Consider the following 18,281-nt stretch of genomic DNA (forward strand, 5'->3'; position numbering starts at 1 on the left):
CTTTGCCAGTAACTGAAAGCTAGCGATACCAAACAATACTGAACGAAAATCTGCGATGGATGGATATGTCTCATGTGTCTTTCTTGCTAGTGGTACCAGTGTGTGATAGTAAGAGAGTCGTCATCGTCTTATACTCGACCAACGCTTACAATATGCAATCGCAACGGCTATGTTACTGTCACCCATCATAAAAAGCGGCCTTGGTTCTACCGGCGCACACGAGTATCACTAACGATATCCATGTTAAAAACTATACAAGCTTTGTAAATCGAGGTATGATATTGCCTCTGGGTGAAGTAGTTTGCCACACACATACCGCGACATTGAATATAGGCGGTGATCACAGGGGTGTTTATTAACAGATCGAAAGCACAGATAGACGTTGCCAGTGGTGTAAGGTCATAATAACATCACTGAATCTAGAAAGTTATTCGGCTAAGGAACATGGTATGAAGCAGGTATTTGCAACTACCTCACGCTGTCACTAGATATTTCTCACACTAACATACAGTTTTTGTAATGCATTCTATTCTGATGCCATGTCAGAGTTCTGCAATATATCCGCTGCGTTATAGGCTTGGGAGAATGATAGCTGATTAAGTATAATCACATACAGTAGATGGTGAGCCATGCAACGAATCACTGGAAAAAAATATGTGAGGTTGTAAGAAATGTACAAAATCCTATGACTATTACACTGACTTTTCGCATCTATAGTCTTACGCTTTCTGGTAGAAATGCTGTATGCGATTTGGGACCAACTCTTTCCATTCAACCACATACCTGCGTTGTATCCTATGGAGACGTCTTTTAATGATTACAGTCACCAGTTAACCATATTCGTAGCACTGTCATATCTCGAAACGAGTCACCCTTTTCGAGCCTATATGCTACAGTAAAACTCTGGGGTTGTTTTAGACAGCCCCTATGCATCATGCAACTGTTTCTCAGTCTCTGCCCTGCCCTCCCTGCAGCTTTGTCTATGTGATCGTCCCAATTTAAGTTGTAACTGAGCAGAAGTCAGAGAATGCTCTATCTAAGTCCTTCTGCAATCTATGGAGAAACAGGGTGAGCTGAGGTAATGCAACGTGACCATCTTTTTCGACCACTGGGTGGAACTGGAAGCATGTTGTCATAGCTCCACCAGCTGTGTACGATGCGTAAGACCAACACCAAATGAAGCTTTCTCCTGCAACATGAGGCAGTAGAAAAGACAGTCATGCAGTTATGGGAACTGGGAGAAAGACGAGCATTTTGGTACAGCATAGCGATACATCTCCAAACTACATAAAGGAAATGCTATCCAAAGGAGATTTGCGTCCCTCAGGGTGCATTCATGTCTGTCACCCAAACATTCTCTCTATCACCATTGTTTTGTGCCATACAACAGAGAAAAAACTACAGATTATAAAAATTCCACTAATGTCATCTGACAGAGAACTTGACAAGATTTTACCACGTCCCTTTCTTCAGATATATATGTACAGGGTGGTCCATTGATCGTGACCGGGCCAAATATCACACGAAATAAGCGTCAAACGAAAAAACTACAAACATTGAAAATTGTCTAGCTTGAAGGGGGAAACCAGATGGCGTTATGGTTGGCCCACTAGATGGCACTGCCTTAGGTCAAACGGATATCAACTGCGGTTTTTTTAAATAGGAACCCCCATTTTTTATTACATATTGGTGTAGTACGTAAAGAAATATGAATGTTTTAGTTGGAGACCTTTTTCCGCTTTGTGACAGATGGCGCTGTAATAGTCATAAACATATGGCTCACAATTTTAGACGAACAGTTGGTAACAGGTAGGTTTTTTAAATTAAAATGCAGAACGTAGGTACGTTTGACCATTTTATTTCGGTTATTCCAATGTGATACATGTACCTTTGTGAACTTATCATTTCTGAGAACGCATGCTGTTACAGCGTGATTACCTGTAAATACCACATTAATGCAATAAATGCTCAAAATGATGTCCGCCAATCGCAATGCATTTAGCAATACGTGTAACGACATTCCTCTCAACAGCGAGTAGGTCGCCTTCCGTAATGTTCGCACATGCATTGACGATGCGCTGACGCATGTTACGCAGTGAAACATCTTGTAGTAACATCGGTAGAACATTACGTAGGAAATCAACATACATTGCACCATTTAGATTGCAATCGATAAAATGGGGGCCAATTATCCTTCCTCCTATAATGCCACACCATACATTAACCCGCCAATGTCGCTGATGTTCCACTTGTCGCAGCTATCGTGGATTTTCCGTTGCCCAATTGTGCATATTATGCCGGTTTACGTTACCGCTGTTGGTGAATAACGCTTCGTCGCTAAATAGAACGCGTGCAAAAAATCTGTCTGTATTTTCTCTTGTGATCAGTGGTAGAACTGTACACGACGTTCGAAGTCGTCGCCATGCAATTCCTGGTGCATAGAAATATGGTAAGGGTGCAATCGATGTTGATGTAGCACTCTCAACACCGACGTTTTTGAGATTCCCGATTCTCGCGCAATTTTTCTGCTACTGATGTGCGGATTAGCCGCGACAGCAGCTAAAAACACCTACTTGGGCGTCATCAGGTCGTGGTTGACGTTTCACATGCGTCTGAACACTTCCTGTTTCATTAAATAACGTAACTATCCGGTGAACGGTCCGGACACTTTGATGATGTAGTCCAGGATACCAAGCAGCATACATAGCACACGCCCGTTGGGCATTTTGATCACAATAGCCATACATCAACACGATATCGACCTTTTCCGCAGTTGGTAAACGGTCCATTTTAACACGGGTAATGTATGACGAAGCAAATACCGTCCGCACTGACGGAATGTTACGTGATACCAAGTACTTACACGTTTGTGACTATCACGGCGCCATCTATCACAAAGCGAAAAAAGTGGTCCAACTAAAACAATATTTCTTTACGTACTACACGAATACGTAATAAAAAAATGGGGGTTCCTATTTAAAAAAAAACGCAGTTGATATCCGTTTGACCTATGGCAGCGCCATCTAGCGGGCCAACCATAGCGCCATCTGGTTTCCCCCTTCAAGCTAGACGAGTTTCGTTCTTTGTAGTTGTTTCGTTTGATGCTTATTTCGTGTGATATTTGGCCCGGTCACTATCAATGGACCACCCTGTATATATATATCGAAAAAAATACTGTTTATGTGCTGGCATCGAGCGTATATGGCGACCCTCTTAAATATATAGGTATTGATCCACTGGAGCAGGTGAAGAGTGACCGAAGTCACCAACAAAAACCCAGTTTAAAGTTTCATCGCCTGTACTGTAGGCGGACCATATCCGACAAACTATCAGCTGCAAGAGAGGTTTCCTGTTTTGTTGTTTTCTCTGATGTAACATGTCCAGGCAATGTATGAATACAGCTTTGTACAGCACCATACATTTTGTTTTCACTGTTTCAGTGCTAGCCTTTCCCAAAAGATGCTGCCCTTCCACCAAGACTCTTTCTTCATCTCAAACAAGTGATGTCAATCATTATGTGGAAATCAACAGTGTACCAGTGGACAGATGGGATGGAAAAAACATCAAAGTTGATAGCAATTTTACCACTTTTTACCGTAATTTCAACGCCGACCAGTGATACGGCAGCATGCTTCCCAGTTTATGTAAGCACTCCAATCATAGTGCGAGTACGATTGTCCATCTTTCCCTGTGCAGATGGGAGCCACAGAGCGTTGTTGTATTCCTGGGATAAAGTTAGGGAGTGACAGATCTCCTCATGTTCTATTTGACTAACCCTCCCTGCAACACTGTCACCACTTTAATTTGCAACTCGCCAGAAATAGACCACTACGTTCCAAGTCTCATGAAAGAGCATAACGTGTCAAGTCCGCAACTCCTGTTCTGCACCAGTCTTACTAATGGCACCCATCCAGGTGCACAAAATCTCTCTAGACACGAGCATGTCGAGGAGGTCCCCTTATCGGTGTGTAGTAGATATGAAAGTGTTGCGATGACATAACAGAAGGTTAAGAAGAAGAAAACGTGTGGTTTTAGGCATGATGGAGCTCCAGACGGACGGAGTTTTAAGCATTTTACGTAAATCAACTGCACTACCAATTCTACAATATTGTTCTAGTGTCTGGGGTCAGTACGAAGAAGGTATTAGTAAGAGAGAAATTATTGTAGAACATAAACACGTGCATTCTAATGCACGACATAAATGTCCAACATCTGACAGACATCCACACTACGAGTTTTCTATCGCACTCACTACGGTGACAAACTTTAAGAAGATAAAACTGCTTCCTTCAAACATAGAGTGTTTGTGATACATACACAATATGACTTTTCAGGGGTGTATAGCGCCCACTGTTCACATCCAATCACGGTTCATAAATAATACTATGATCGAATCAGTGTTATAGAAAATGACAATTAGTAACAGAGAATGTTTCGTATAAGGAAACAGACAATCGTGTAGCTGCGGTGTTTGATATATGACATATGAAATTACCATAACTCCATAAACGGGACATCTGTCAAGCAGATGTGTACACAGGGATTGCAGTACCTCACAAACACCTGTCACTAACTTACAATCACCGTAGATATGAAACTGAAGACTCGATATTTACCCAAGACGCAGCAGGGGGAATGAAGTACGTCGCATAAATCTTCGTTTGTCTAGAGGAGGGTGTCGAAACAATATGGGCGTGTTTCATCATCATCACACATGAGCTGGAAGTCCTCTGATCGCTGTGATATGGAGAGCTTTGCTATTAACGATCACAGGTAGATAGTGCTCTAAGTTACACACAGAACACGAAATTGTATACGAGACGAATGCAGGTTATGCCGTACAACTGATACATCCCAACAGAACACAGGAAAAAAATGGTTAAATGAGCGATAAATGACCAGCAGCAACATCATGCATGATAAATGACTTGCAGCAACATCTCCCTCTCTGTCTAGAATGCATCACCAGTCTACCATTAAATCGCTACAACTCAGTCTCAACCGATCACTCCCACCACGTTCTGTCATCCCTTAAGGCAGATGAAAGTCGAGTTTGACGAGTTAGAGGTAGATGGTTCTCTTTCTTCCAGGAAAACATCAAAACAGCAGTCAACCAGCTTGTATCCCTATTATCTCAACAGACTTACAGCAGAATGTTTCCATACAGTAACTGTTTGTTAGTTGACACCACAAGGTGCGGAAAAGCAAATTGTAAACACTGTTTGTCACGGTTTAAAACACCTAATCAGTCCTACACAGGGTCAAACACGCGATCCATTCTGTAGTTGTATATTGTAGTCCCACAGCTGTTAATACAACGTTATTTTGCTAAGGATACTTCACAAAAATCTCAAAAATCTGTACGGTGGTTGCCGATAACTTAGGGGTCACACCTGGGCTTGTGATCTCTCACAACACATTATATATATACGAGTGTCTGGTGGTCGATAGCTATATGCAGAATTCAGAAGCGGTCCAGGATACGAACTGTGTTTACTACATCGATACGGTATGTGGTGATAAAGCCCGATTGGAGATCAGTTTCACGCTGAAAAATTCAAGCTCTCTTTGACAGTAACAGAGAAAGGGTTTCTGTATTTCATGATCTTAGACCAGTTTTCCAGGGCTTAACTTTCAATACTATATGACTGCTGTATGTTTTTTTCGATCTGTATGAAACAGTTTCGTCACTGAAAGTCTCATAACTTGTCTGCCTGAAGAAAATAGTGGACGGTGTTCCCACACCAGCAGCACCAGCCGTTTGGAGACTATATTAAGTAAGAACCAACCAGAATGCTCCATTCACAAGAAGTGTGCTTAGTGTGGGCTAAGTGTGGGGCATAGGAGCCTCTACTGTACACCCCAGCCACATGCAAGAGGGTTGCCATGCGCCACCACCTCCGGCAGACATCTGTGGTCCGAAGATGATCTTATCGAAACCGGACACCACATTAAAAAACTTTTTGCAATCAAGACTGTTTCCAATTTATTTATAATAATTATAGATCGCTGGTTCCTGTAATAAGAACGATGTTCTTTAAAATATTGAAAGTTCTGTGATGTCTGAGAGTCACGTGATGGCGTTTCTTCTTTGTTCGAGAGTTTAGAGACAAGTCCAAGCAAACCATCCTCCTATGTTTCGGACAGGCGAGATGCTGTTTCTCACCCGCCATTGTGAGTTTAGAGTATCTCCAGACCAGCATCTGTAGAACATCGAAAATTCACCGAAAATTCCAGCCATTTTTCTCATTTGTAGGACAGTGCTTCGAATTCTGTTTGTGTAATTGTTTTGATTTTCCTGTTTGACCTTAGACACCAGTGTGTGCTTCGAGAAGTGAGGAAAATAACGTCCCTGACTCCAGGAGAAAATACAAACTAAGCCCACTCATCGTTTCAGAAAAGTGACGATCAGCACAGCATGAGTAGTACTGAGAAATATTGCTCTCTCTCTCTCACACACACACACACAGGCAGTGCTTTGAGATAAGCAGCTAAAACTCGGAAAGTGGTTAGCGTCCTATTTTAGAGTTGCAGAGATATTTATTTCGACATCCAAATATCGTCGTTTTGGGGTGTAAAATCAGATGTGGCAGCTGATATCGGTTTCGGAATCTATATCTCAAAAAAGCGTGTGAAGTGTCTCAAGGAGGTTTGACAAGTGTGCAGCGATCTTTTTGAGTCCGTGATCGAGGGTGATGGTATACATCGTAAAACAAAAGCAAACTACTGTGCAGCAATGTATTTGAAAGTGTATCTAGAGATTTATTCAACTGGATTTTGTAACTCTTGAAGCATCCAATGATCAACAACGGAAGGCTTTGGTATTTCCTACAAAAGCGCAAAGTGTCTCTGGGTGGTTCCACAAGTGTAGCGCAATGTTTCTTTAGAGTCCGTGTTCAAGTGTGGTGGCGGCAGTATTCCTTGGATTAAAACCTGCATTTACATCGCAAATTGTTTAAAATTCTTGCATCATCTGCAGAACTCTCTCTCTCTCTGTCTCTTTGTGCAGTACTACATTTAGTTCCTGTGACATTTTGAAGTTGAGTATGTGACAGTATTCCAGACACCGCTTCAACACCAGATTTAATAACTCCTGAAGCAGTTCGTGTTTAACGACAAAGGGTACCCATGCGTCGGGGATGGGAAAGAGGAAGGCTGTGTGTATTTCCAACAAGACAGGGAGTACTTAGCACGTTGCCGCCCATGTGGATACGCGTAGCGGTTCTGTGAGCCCTGAACATGGCCTCTCTTCCAGCAGATACTCTGGTGTGAATGTCTTGCCTCTTGCACTTTGGAACACTGACTGGACTTTTATGGAATGATCTACTGTTACAGCGCACACATTTATCAGCATGATTTGCAAAGCGCAACTGAGACCCATCCTGTTACATCTTCATTATTTGATTAAACGTATTCCTCTTCTTCATACATTTACCAGACATCATTGTTTTCATTAATTCGTGAAGCATATGCGTCTTCTTCATACATTCCAAACACTGTGTACGTGGCTTTGGACACAGTCCTCAGCTACATGATTACAGCTAATATCCCCGTTAAATTCCTCCTTCTCTCGCACAGATATTTCATCCATTGAACGCATAGTAAACACAGTATACAATTACATCAGTTCTCCCAGTCCAGCAGTTAGACACAGACTGAGCAAATTTCCCGCCATTTTTCCCCAGACCGACATGTTGGATTATGTCGTGTGGGGAGGGGGGAGGGGACAGCACCATCTGGTGGTGGTGGTGTTCTGAACAATGTCAGTTGGACTCCAGACCTCTAGGTGATCACTCTAGATAGAGCTACTGTCTATGACAACTCAAATTATTTAAATAAACAATGCAAACAAAATAAAGACTTATGTCCATCCTCTCCAGCAGACTAGTACAGTCTGTGTCCTTTTCCTGCCAATTTCAAGATGGGGGAAAGGAGGTGAGAGGGATAGGGGAGGGGAAGGGGTGGGGTTAGGTCAGTGGAGGTAGGCCAATTGTCCTACTTCCCTGCAGAAATTTGAAATCCCAGCCATGACGTTATTGTGATGTTGTTACATCCGCTATCTTGAATAAATTTGGCAACAATGCAGAGTGTGATGACATTCCTGTTTCCCTACTACTCACGTTCACTAGCCAAATAATTTGAATACTGTTAAACCTGTATAAACCTATACAGTTTCTTTCTTCAGTAGTTCTTTGAGCTGCGTGTATCCTTTTTTGCTTCCCAAACAACATAAATTCTGCCCCTTTTTACTAAAAAGACCTCAGCAGAACTTATCCAACTCGAAGTATGCCACACAGCCCACTTCAAAAAATGGAAATGGTCTCCAGTTACGAGGAACTTCCCTAGTTTTATTTATTCGAAACTGGAGAATGTAATTCGGGTCGAGCAATTTCCTTCACCCTTGTACTCAAGTTGAGAACATTCTCAGGTGAAGTGCATTGGCGTTCAAAAATTACAGCAACAAACGGTAATTTTGCAAGGTTGCGTTTATTTTGCCAGAAAACAGTGTAAACAGGTGGTAGTAAATAGAAAAATGTAAAGAATATAGAACATAAGCAATTGCAACATGCATAAAGGTAGACAAAAATGTTCTTACTTTTTCCAACTCAACAAATTTGCACACACATCCCAACAATAGGTTAATGGGTCCAGTATGGAGTGTGACCGCTTCTTTCAGCAATACAGGTCTGAGAACGACAGCGCATGCTGTGATTGTCGTCATCAAGCTTACGTTGGGGCAATAAAGCCCATTTTTCTTGCAGAGCTGCTCGCAAGTCATGGAGAGTGGTTGGTGGTTGCTGACGTGATGCAAGCCATCTCTGCAGTGCGTTCCATACACGCTCTATGGAATTCAAATTGGGTGAGCGAGCAGCCCACGGCATGCATGCAATATCTTCCGTTTCCAAGAAAAAATCAACCACCTGTGCTCTATGAGGTCGAGCATTACTGTCCTTCAATACGAAGTCTGGGCCCATAGCACCTCTCAACAACCGCATATGAGGTCCCAAGATAGCTGACAGCAGTTAAACCTTGCCAACTCATCCGTACATTTTCATGAAGAGATGTTCGAGTGGTGAAAATAATCCTGCCCACATCATTAAGGATCCTCCTCGATATCACCCTCTTTCCACAACGTTTGTGTCCCGAAATCGTGTTCCAAGTTCTCTCCTGATGCGAATCCGTCGAGAATCACTCTCCTGACCAAATCGGAACTCACCTGTGGAAAGAACATGGACCCAGTGTTCGACCGTCCAGGTGGCATGTTAACGACTCCACTCTAAACTTTTCCTTCTGTGGAGGCGCGTCAGTGGTTCACGTACAGCAGGTCTCCGCAATAAAGGCCACTCTGCTGAAGCCCTCTGTACACTGTTTGGCTCGATGTAACAAGTCCAGTTGATGCTGCCATGTCAGATGCCAACAGCTGTGCAGTTCCAAGGCGGTACCGTTATCCTCTTACAACCAAACAACTGTCCTCTCTTTCTGATGTCACAGGTGATCGGTACTGACCTGGTCTTTGAGATACAGTTTCGGTCTCTATAAACTTTCGCCACATCCCAGAAACAACAGAACGATTCACATTAAGCCATCTGGCCACATCAGTTTGCGGCTGTCGTGCTTCTACTGTTGCTATGACCCTCTACGGAGAGTGTCTGGTAGGCGCCTTCTTAGTGCCGTATTGTACCGTCTGTGACTGTTTATACGGCTATCGTGAATATGGGACTATCCAGCAAACGTTACCCCGGTTGGTACGTGCCTTGACGTCATCATTAGCGTGGTTGTACGTTGACCGGAATGCCATCTTCCGAGCAGAACATGTTTGTACGGGTATCTTTGACAGTCTATGATTATATCGAGAATTAGACCTGGGACGGGGAAACAGCAGCTTGTTGCTTTAATTTTGGACACCATTGCATATTCTCAGACTCGTTTTATTCATGCGAGCCTGAGAATGTTCTCCGAAATTTCGAGGATATGACCCATTGACGATGGCAGAAGTACTACATGACGTCCATTAAAACTGCAACACTAGGAAGACTATAGTACGATTCACGACCGACGACGTTCGGTGCAGGTCGGGACACAGACGGGTATTGCAGTGTTACCCGTTCCAAGTGACAGTTGCAGTACATTCATGAACGGGCTTTGAGCGTGAAAAAAGCGTGTATCTTGCACATTATGTCTCTCGCTTTCTTATGTATAAAAGGCAGTCAAATAAAAACAAGACACATGGAAAAAATATGTAAACTGTTAATTGTTTCAAAAGTAATAGCTATAACTGTTAATATATTTTTCACACTGTAAGTCAGTGTCTTTATGGAAATATGCCTGCGACTGCTTACCGGAATCATGACTGTGCCCAGGCGTGCACCTTTTCGTCGAAGCAAATCGATGGCCATGAATGACCTTCAGAGCTCCAAATTTCATGGGGAGAGAATGGGGCTGCATGGAGGATGTGCAATGGCTTCCCAGCGAAACTTCTCCAGCGTGGTCGAAAAAACATTGGCAGCATGTGGGTGGGCATTATTCTGCAACCGAGTGATGCCGTCCGTCAACAATCCTGGGCGTTAGTACTTAACGGCGGGCTCCAGTTTTTGCAAAGTGTCCAGGTACTGTTGTGCTTTAATTGTGGCTCCGTGTTCCAGACAGTCAATGAGCAGCAGGCCCTTGCAGTCAAAGAAAAAGGTAGTGATGGCTTTCCCGGAGCTGGAGCGCCTGTTGTTCCCACTACGGTGCAGAAGTTTCGCAGAAAAGCCCTTACACGCCCTCCATACAGTCTCGATCTCTCCCCAAACGATTTCCATCCTGTTGGAGCCATGAAGAGAGACACTGGTGGGTGTCGATTTGCTTCGACGAAGAGATGCACTCCTGGGTACAATCATGGTTCCGGTAGGCAACCCAAACGTTTTTCCATCAGCGTGGTCACTATCTTGTCTCCAGTGGGATAAACGTATTAACAGTTGTAGCGATTACATTAGAAATAATACAGAGTTTACTTACTTTACTGCATCTGTATCATTTTCATTTGACTTCTCCTTACAGCATTTCTCGCTTAACACCATCATAAGCCATGGCAACACGCAACAGATGAAATAAAAATTCACTAAATGATTCGCTACAACCACGTTTAATGGTCGTACTGGCTACGGCGTTCACAGAAGAGCGCTCCCACCCAAGCCTCCAAATGACAAACAGTCAGATCGGTAACAAGCGTTATATGTCGACAGATATCAGCCCAAAACTCGGATGTAATTTGTGCTATGTGATGTCGTTTACGAAAGTGTGAGTAAACGGTAAGTAATAAGTAACATCTGACCCACGGGGCACAGGAAAAGCAAAATCGTGATAGTCTGTCATATAGAGCTCCCGTGGGCAAGTCGGTAGGGCGTTAGTTTCTCCTACTAATCCTCCTACTAATAGTAAGGGTCACGGGTCTGAGGCTTGGTCATGCCAGTTGTTGCACTGTGGTAGTCGTGAAACTACGTCTACATGAATGCTCCGTAAATCACCCTTAAGTGCCCGGCGGAGACTTCATCGAATTACCTTCACAATTCTCTATTATTACGCTCCCGAAAAGCGAGCGGAAAAAACTAACGCCTGTATCTTTCTGCGCGAGCTCTAATTTCTCTTATTTTATTATGATCATTTCTCCCTATGTAGGTCGGTGTCAACAAAATTTTTCGCATTCGGAGCAGAAAGCTGGTGATTGAAATTTCGTGAGAAAATCTCACCGCAACGAGAAAAGCCTTTGTTTTAATGATGGCCACCCAAATCCTGTGTCATCTCCGTGACGCTCTCTCCTCTACTTCTTGACAATACAAAAACCGCGCTGCCCTTCTTTGAAGTGGAGGTATTCTGTGTCGACTTGGGCCAGGACACCAACGTACCTGACAATGCAGCGGAGCCACGGGGCCTACCTGCCTGGCAGGCCAGGGTCGGAACACTTCTCGAAAACATGGCAACCGTCATCGCGGTTCAGAGAGCAGACATGAGCCAGGGGATCGAGGACCTCCTAGTTCAGCGTATGTAAGCAACATGCGCGGGTTACGAGTGCGGAGGTTGACACAATATCCACTTCCTGAGTAGCTGCCGGGCACTTGTGGTGCACCTGGACAAGCTTCGCTTGTATTTGCAGAAATAAATGGTTAAAAGTCACTCTTCTCTTACTGTGCCCACTGGCGTACACAGGTTACAACCACTTCCTCTTCCCTGAGGAACCAGCAAGTGGCGAACTGGGAGAGTCCCTCCTGACACACCATCCATCTATCGCCAACTGCCAGGACCGGCAGACTTGCTTTTATTAAGTGATTTAAGTTGTTATACGGAACAACAAACTCTTGACACGTAAAAGGACTGTTTGGAGTTAGGCAATCTTCTTCTGGCAGTCAGCTTTCGCTTCGTTTATTTGAAAGTAGCAAACGTATAAAGTACATTTGTGGTTTCGCATAATAAACATAAACAGTCGGAACAGATGAAAAAAGAAACAATTGCGTCACATGTTCTGAAGTATTAATACTAGTAATAATAATAATCATAATAATAACAGTCCAATGGACAGTTTTAGATGGGTTGAAATGTTCCTGATGGATCTGTTACTCAGGCGACATCCAATGACTGGTCCACGTTCGATGTCTCTGAGTTTTCCTGACTGACCTACTGTGCTGTTGCTGCTTCTCGGCCTTCAGCGCAATATACGGGCTGCTCCGCCCTTCGTTAGAAGTAGTGGAGAATTTCGCATGACATTGGAATATCCGGATACTTTTGATCAGATGGTGTACTTGGGGGATGGGGGGGGGGGGGGCTGTTGTAGCCCAGCCCCAGATCTGAACCCTGAATCTGTGCCTGTGCAATGAAATGATAGTGTGTATGGCATTGACGGCCGGGAATCCCCACCTGTGAAAGTTCGGCCGCCATGCTGGAAGTCTACCAGTTGATGCCATACTGGGAGACTTGCGTATCGACGAAATAATGGTGAGGGCAACACAGTACTCAGTCTCTGAGTGGAGAAAATCTCCGATCCGGGCAGAGATCGAGTCCGGGCTCATTACATGGCAGTCAATCGCTCTGACCACTCAGCTAAGGCGGTAGACTGTGCCTTTGTCTTCCTGAAACAAAATAGACGGTTTTGCCAACTACTTCCCCCTCTGCCAGAAACTGTGAGAGAGATTCTGGAGTACAAACAGAGATTGCTTTGCTTGCAGACATTGGCAGAAGATGAGGCGCTACATGTGGTGAATCACGCTGGACGAGTGAGACCTGGTTGCGCCGCGACCGGACTCGAAACGGGCAGTTGTGGACGAAGCCGCCGGTCGCGAAGAGCTGCGGGTTCAGGAAGTGGCGGGCGTTATCCATGCGGTCGAGCAGGAAGAGCAGCGCCTTGCAGCCCAGCAGCGACATGGTGCGGTCCTCCGCCGCTATGACCACCAGCAGCGGCGGCAGCACCTCCTCCGTCAGCGTGTCCTGCCGGCCGGAACCCTGCATCAGCTTCACTACACCGTGTAGGACGTCAGCAAGCTGTGTGCACACCGCTACCGACAGTTTGCCGGTAGCGAGGCTCTCGTTCATTTGCACGCGTAGACAAGGTCGACGCACAGATTCCTATTTCCAAGTCTGTTGAGAAAGATACGGCACTGTTACCATGTACGTATATTATGGGCACACTTTAGTGTACTAAAAATATAATTGACAATGATAGCACATGCAAAAAAAGTTGACATACATAATCACAACGACTATATGAAAGAAAACTTATATTCAACCCTCGTTAATAAAAGTTTGTGTCACAAAGACGTGAGGGAACTTAATTTTAAGGACAGTTGTGCTTGGAAACTGCAGAAAATCTTACATATTTCAAGAAATAATACAATTTGGTTTGCTTGGCTTTTTCTAGTGGTCTGGAATCAACCACGATTACACTAGCGTATTACGATAGGCATGCAAGCAGTGTGTATACGAGGGTGTGGTTGTGTTTTCACATCACGAATTTCTACTTGGTGGTGATGTTGTTTACTACACTGAGGTGACAAAAGTCATTCCATACCTCCTGTATCATGTCAGAGCTCCTTCTGCCCGGCGTAGTGATGCAACGCGACGTGGCGGGGACTCAATAAGTCGTTGGAAGTCCCCTGCAGAAATATTCAGCTATGCTGCCTCTCACTATGGTCGCAGGTTCGAATCCTGCCTCGGGCATGGATGTGTGTGATGTCCTTAGCTTAGTTACGTTTAAGTAGTTCTAAGTTCTAGGGGACTGATGACCTCAGAAGTTAAGTCCCATAGTACTCAGAACCATTTTATGCTGCCTCTGTAAGCGTATGTACCTGGGAAAGTGTTGTCAGTACAGGCTTGTTTGCACGAACTGACCTCTGGGGTATGTCCCATAAATGTTCCGTTGGTATCATGTCGGCGATCTGAGTAACCAAATCATTCACTCGAACTGTCCGGAATGTTATTCAAACCAATCACGATAAAATCCTGCCTGGTGACATGCCACATTGTCATCCATAAAAATTGCACCGGTGTTTGGGAACATCAAGTCTATGAATGGCAGCAGATGGTCACCAAGTAGACGTATATAGCCATTTTCAGTCACTTGGCTAAGAGGACCCAGTCCATTCCATGTAAACACAGCCCACACCATTATGGAGCCACTACCAGCTTACACAGTGCCCTGTTGACAACCTGAGTCCATGCTTTCGTGGGGTGTAAGACCCTACCGTCAGCTTTTACCAACTGAAATCTGTACTCGTCTGACCAGGCCACGGTTTCCCCATCGTAAAGGTGCTTTACGATGCCACGCTGGTAGCAAAGGCACTCGCCTCGGTCGTCTACTGCCATACTTCGTTAACGCAAAAATTTAGCGGCCGTGTCCTAACGCATACGTTCGTCGAACATCCCACATTAATTCTTGCGGTTATTTCGTGCAGTGTTGCTTGCCTGATGGCACTGACAGCTTCGCAAACGCTACTGCTCTCAGTCGTTAAGTGAAGACCGTCGGCCACTGCGTTGTCGGTCGTGAGAAGTAATGCCTGAAATTTGGTATTCTCGGCACACTCTTGACAGTGTGGATCTCAGAAAATTGAATTCCCTAACGATTTCCGAAATGGAATGTCCCATGCGCCTAGCTCCAGCTACCATTCCGCGTTCAAAGTATCGTTCGGCCATAATTACATTCGAAACATTTCCACATGAATCATCTGAGTACAAATGACAGCTCCGCCAATGCATTGCCTTTTTATACTTTGTGTGCCCAATACTGCCGCTATCTGTATACGTGCATAATGCTATCTCATGAATTTTGTTACCTCAGCGTAGTTGATTGTAGGAAATTCGGTCTATAAATGTTCAGAGAACCTTGGCATCATAGTTCGGATTGGTAAATACCGCAACCTTCGTCGAAAGTTGTTACTGTGTGTAACAACTAGCAGACCTAAGCCATTTATAGTAAAAGCTATAACTGTGAATCAATATCATTGATTATGTTTTTCTAGTGTGTAACATGAAGCATTATCTTTGTCCCTCCTAAAATAGTACTTGAGAACAGTTTAGATGTGGAAATATTCAATTTCAGGATGTGCAGCACTGCAGTACGTCGTGTTACACCGACAGTACACCTAGCTAATTATATTATTCCATTAAATTAGATTGTCTATATTTTGGTGTGCTTGTCTGGTTAACGTAGAATTTCAGCTGACTTGTATTTTCTGCGCTTATAAGCCTGGTCAGATTAGTTTTTTCAAAATATTGATGTCTTAGGCCTGTCTTCTAATGTCAACTGTTAGTTTATCGTGTTATTTGTAATATTGTACGGGTACAGTATCACTGCTTAAAACATTTAATGATTATTACGGCAGCTGTTTCGGAAGGTTTCCAGTTTCGAGTACGTATAAGTTGTCCGGCCAGAATGTCACAGACGTCTGTAAACGTAATCATTTGATACTTGGTCAACATGTTATCTACAAAATAAATCTTGTTGTGCTACCTCTTGACTTTCTTGGTGTTGCATTTACGGTGGCCAGCAGTGTATACACACACACACACACACACACACACACACACACACACACACATATATATATATATATATATATATATATATATATATATATATGTTATATTTCGCGTGAAATTCTTAATATCGATTTCACATCGGTTTTATGCCATGTCAGCAGGGGACTGTTCAAGCTGGTGGAGGCTCTGTGATGGTGTAGGGTGACTGCAGTTGGAGTGATATGGAACCCCTGATAAGTCTAGATACGACTCTGACAGGTAATACGTACGTAAGCATCCTGTCTGATCACCTGCATCCATTCATGTCCATTGTGCATTCCGACGTACTTGGATGATTTCAGCAGGACAATGCGACACCCCACGCCTCTATAATTGCTACAGAGTGACTCCAGGAACACTCTTCTGAGTTTAAACACTTCCGCTGGGCACCAAGTACCCTAGACATGAACTTTATGGAGCATATCTGGGATGCCTTACAAACTGCTGTTCAGAAGAGATCTCCAACCCCTCGTACCCTTACGAATTTATGGACAGCCCTGCAGGATTCATGGTGTCAATTCCCTCCTGCACTACTTCAGACATTAGTCGAGTCGATGGCATGTTGTGTTACTGCACTCTTGCTTTCTCGCGGGGCCCTTCACGATATTAGGCAGGTGTACCAGTTTCTTCAGTGTACATACGCCAGGACGACGCAGACGAAGTTGAATACAGAAATCTTTCGAAACAGATATCGTAATAATCAATAAATATTTAAAGCAGCCATTATGAAACCTTACTTACAATGTCCTTTCAAGAGATGTCCTGCAGGTCCAGTCATCAAGAAATTATTTGTAACAATTCAAACATAGAAATAGCATTGGAATACTTATTTCAGAGTTGATAATTTAACAGGTGGCTAACCTGCACGGCTAGCAACTCCTCACCCTTGAGTAAAGATGTGACACACAGAATCTAGCAACTGCACTTGGGACTGTAATGCTGGATGTAGCAGTGATTGCAGTGGCACTACTAACCATCTATGCTTGCGCTTTTCTTTTACTGGGATTCTACAAACTGAAGGTGTGAAAGACGGACACTAGGCCGTTCGGGGCAAACGATACAAGACAGCCAAGGGCCGAGGCAGCGGTCGCTCCCTCGGGATGCCTGTCAGAGCTGGGCCATGAACGCACTGCAGGGACAAAGCGGCAGGTCGGGCTTTTGCGCAGGCGGACGCCCTGATCACAGACACCAACACATCCCGTCACAGGACAGCACAATTAGACGGGGCTATGGCGGTAAGAAATACGAATCCCACGCTGTTTCCACCAGCCCGGCCTACCACAGACAACATAGACCGTCTGCAGGCGAATGAGGAATAATGGAGAAACGGTATTCTAACGTACAGGAATGCAAGCTCCAGAGGGAGATAACGTCTTAGAACCCTGACCAAAAGAGAGCTTGAGTTGTGCCATTATAAAGGTGGAAGTGACTCTCCTAGGTGATGTTAAATTAGCAGAACCTATTTTTTTACTTTTGCAGTACCACGGTGGCAAAAACGTGCAGGCGGAAGGGACATGCCTTGTCATTGGTGGAGGGACCCCGATGACGCGTCTTATATTCAACTTTTCTGGGCAGAGGAACGCGATAAAGGAGTGGAAGAGCAGTTAATACAGAGCCGGTGTAGCGAATAAGGGAGATAGTATAAATTTATACTAGTGACCAACGTTGGTCGCAAAGCGGAAGGTTGGACAAAAGTGTGAAGGAACGTGAAAAAAATTGTGGATGGGTGGAAGAATATGCTATTTAGGACAAATTAAAAGAGTCAGTCGAAGGATATGGGAAAGAGAAGAAATGGTCAGGGGAGATGCAGAGTAGAACAGACTAATGTTCCGATCATCGACTCTGAGATCAGCAGAGCACACACACACACACACACACACACACACACACACAGGGAGAGAGAGAGAGAGACGCAGCGACGATGGCCGCCTCGAGTACTGGGGCTCGACAGAAGCCGACGCAGCTCACGGTAAAAATACATTGTGGCTATAGCATGCCCTGGACAAATGGTTCAAATGGCTCTGAGCACTATGGGACTCAACATCTGAGGTCATCAGTCCCCTAGAACTTAAAACTACTTAAACCTAACCAACCTAAGGACATCACACACATCCATGCCCGAGGCAGGATTCGAACCTGCGAACGTAGCGGTCGCGCGGTTCCAGACTGAAGCGCCTAGAACCGCTCGGCCATTCCGGCCGGCCACGCCCTGGACAGACAGGCGTAACAGTTCGTTC

General features: G+C 44.4%; 1 long non-coding RNA gene across 1 annotated transcript in view; it reads left to right on the forward strand.

Annotated features, from left to right (window-relative positions):
* The window catches only part of LOC126457772 (uncharacterized), a 28,134-nt gene extending 14,572 nt beyond the window's left edge, over positions 1-13,562 (forward strand). Inside the window, exon 3 of the long non-coding RNA XR_007585524.1 lies at positions 13,200-13,562. This is a non-coding gene — a long non-coding RNA (uncharacterized LOC126457772). The remainder of the gene's footprint in view (positions 1-13,199) is intronic.
* Positions 13,563-18,281: the final 4,719 nt, after the last annotated feature.

This window comes from Schistocerca serialis, chromosome 1 (assembly GCF_023864345.2).
Source record: "Schistocerca serialis cubense isolate TAMUIC-IGC-003099 chromosome 1, iqSchSeri2.2, whole genome shotgun sequence".
Taxonomy (NCBI): Eukaryota; Metazoa; Arthropoda; class Insecta; order Orthoptera; family Acrididae; genus Schistocerca; species Schistocerca serialis.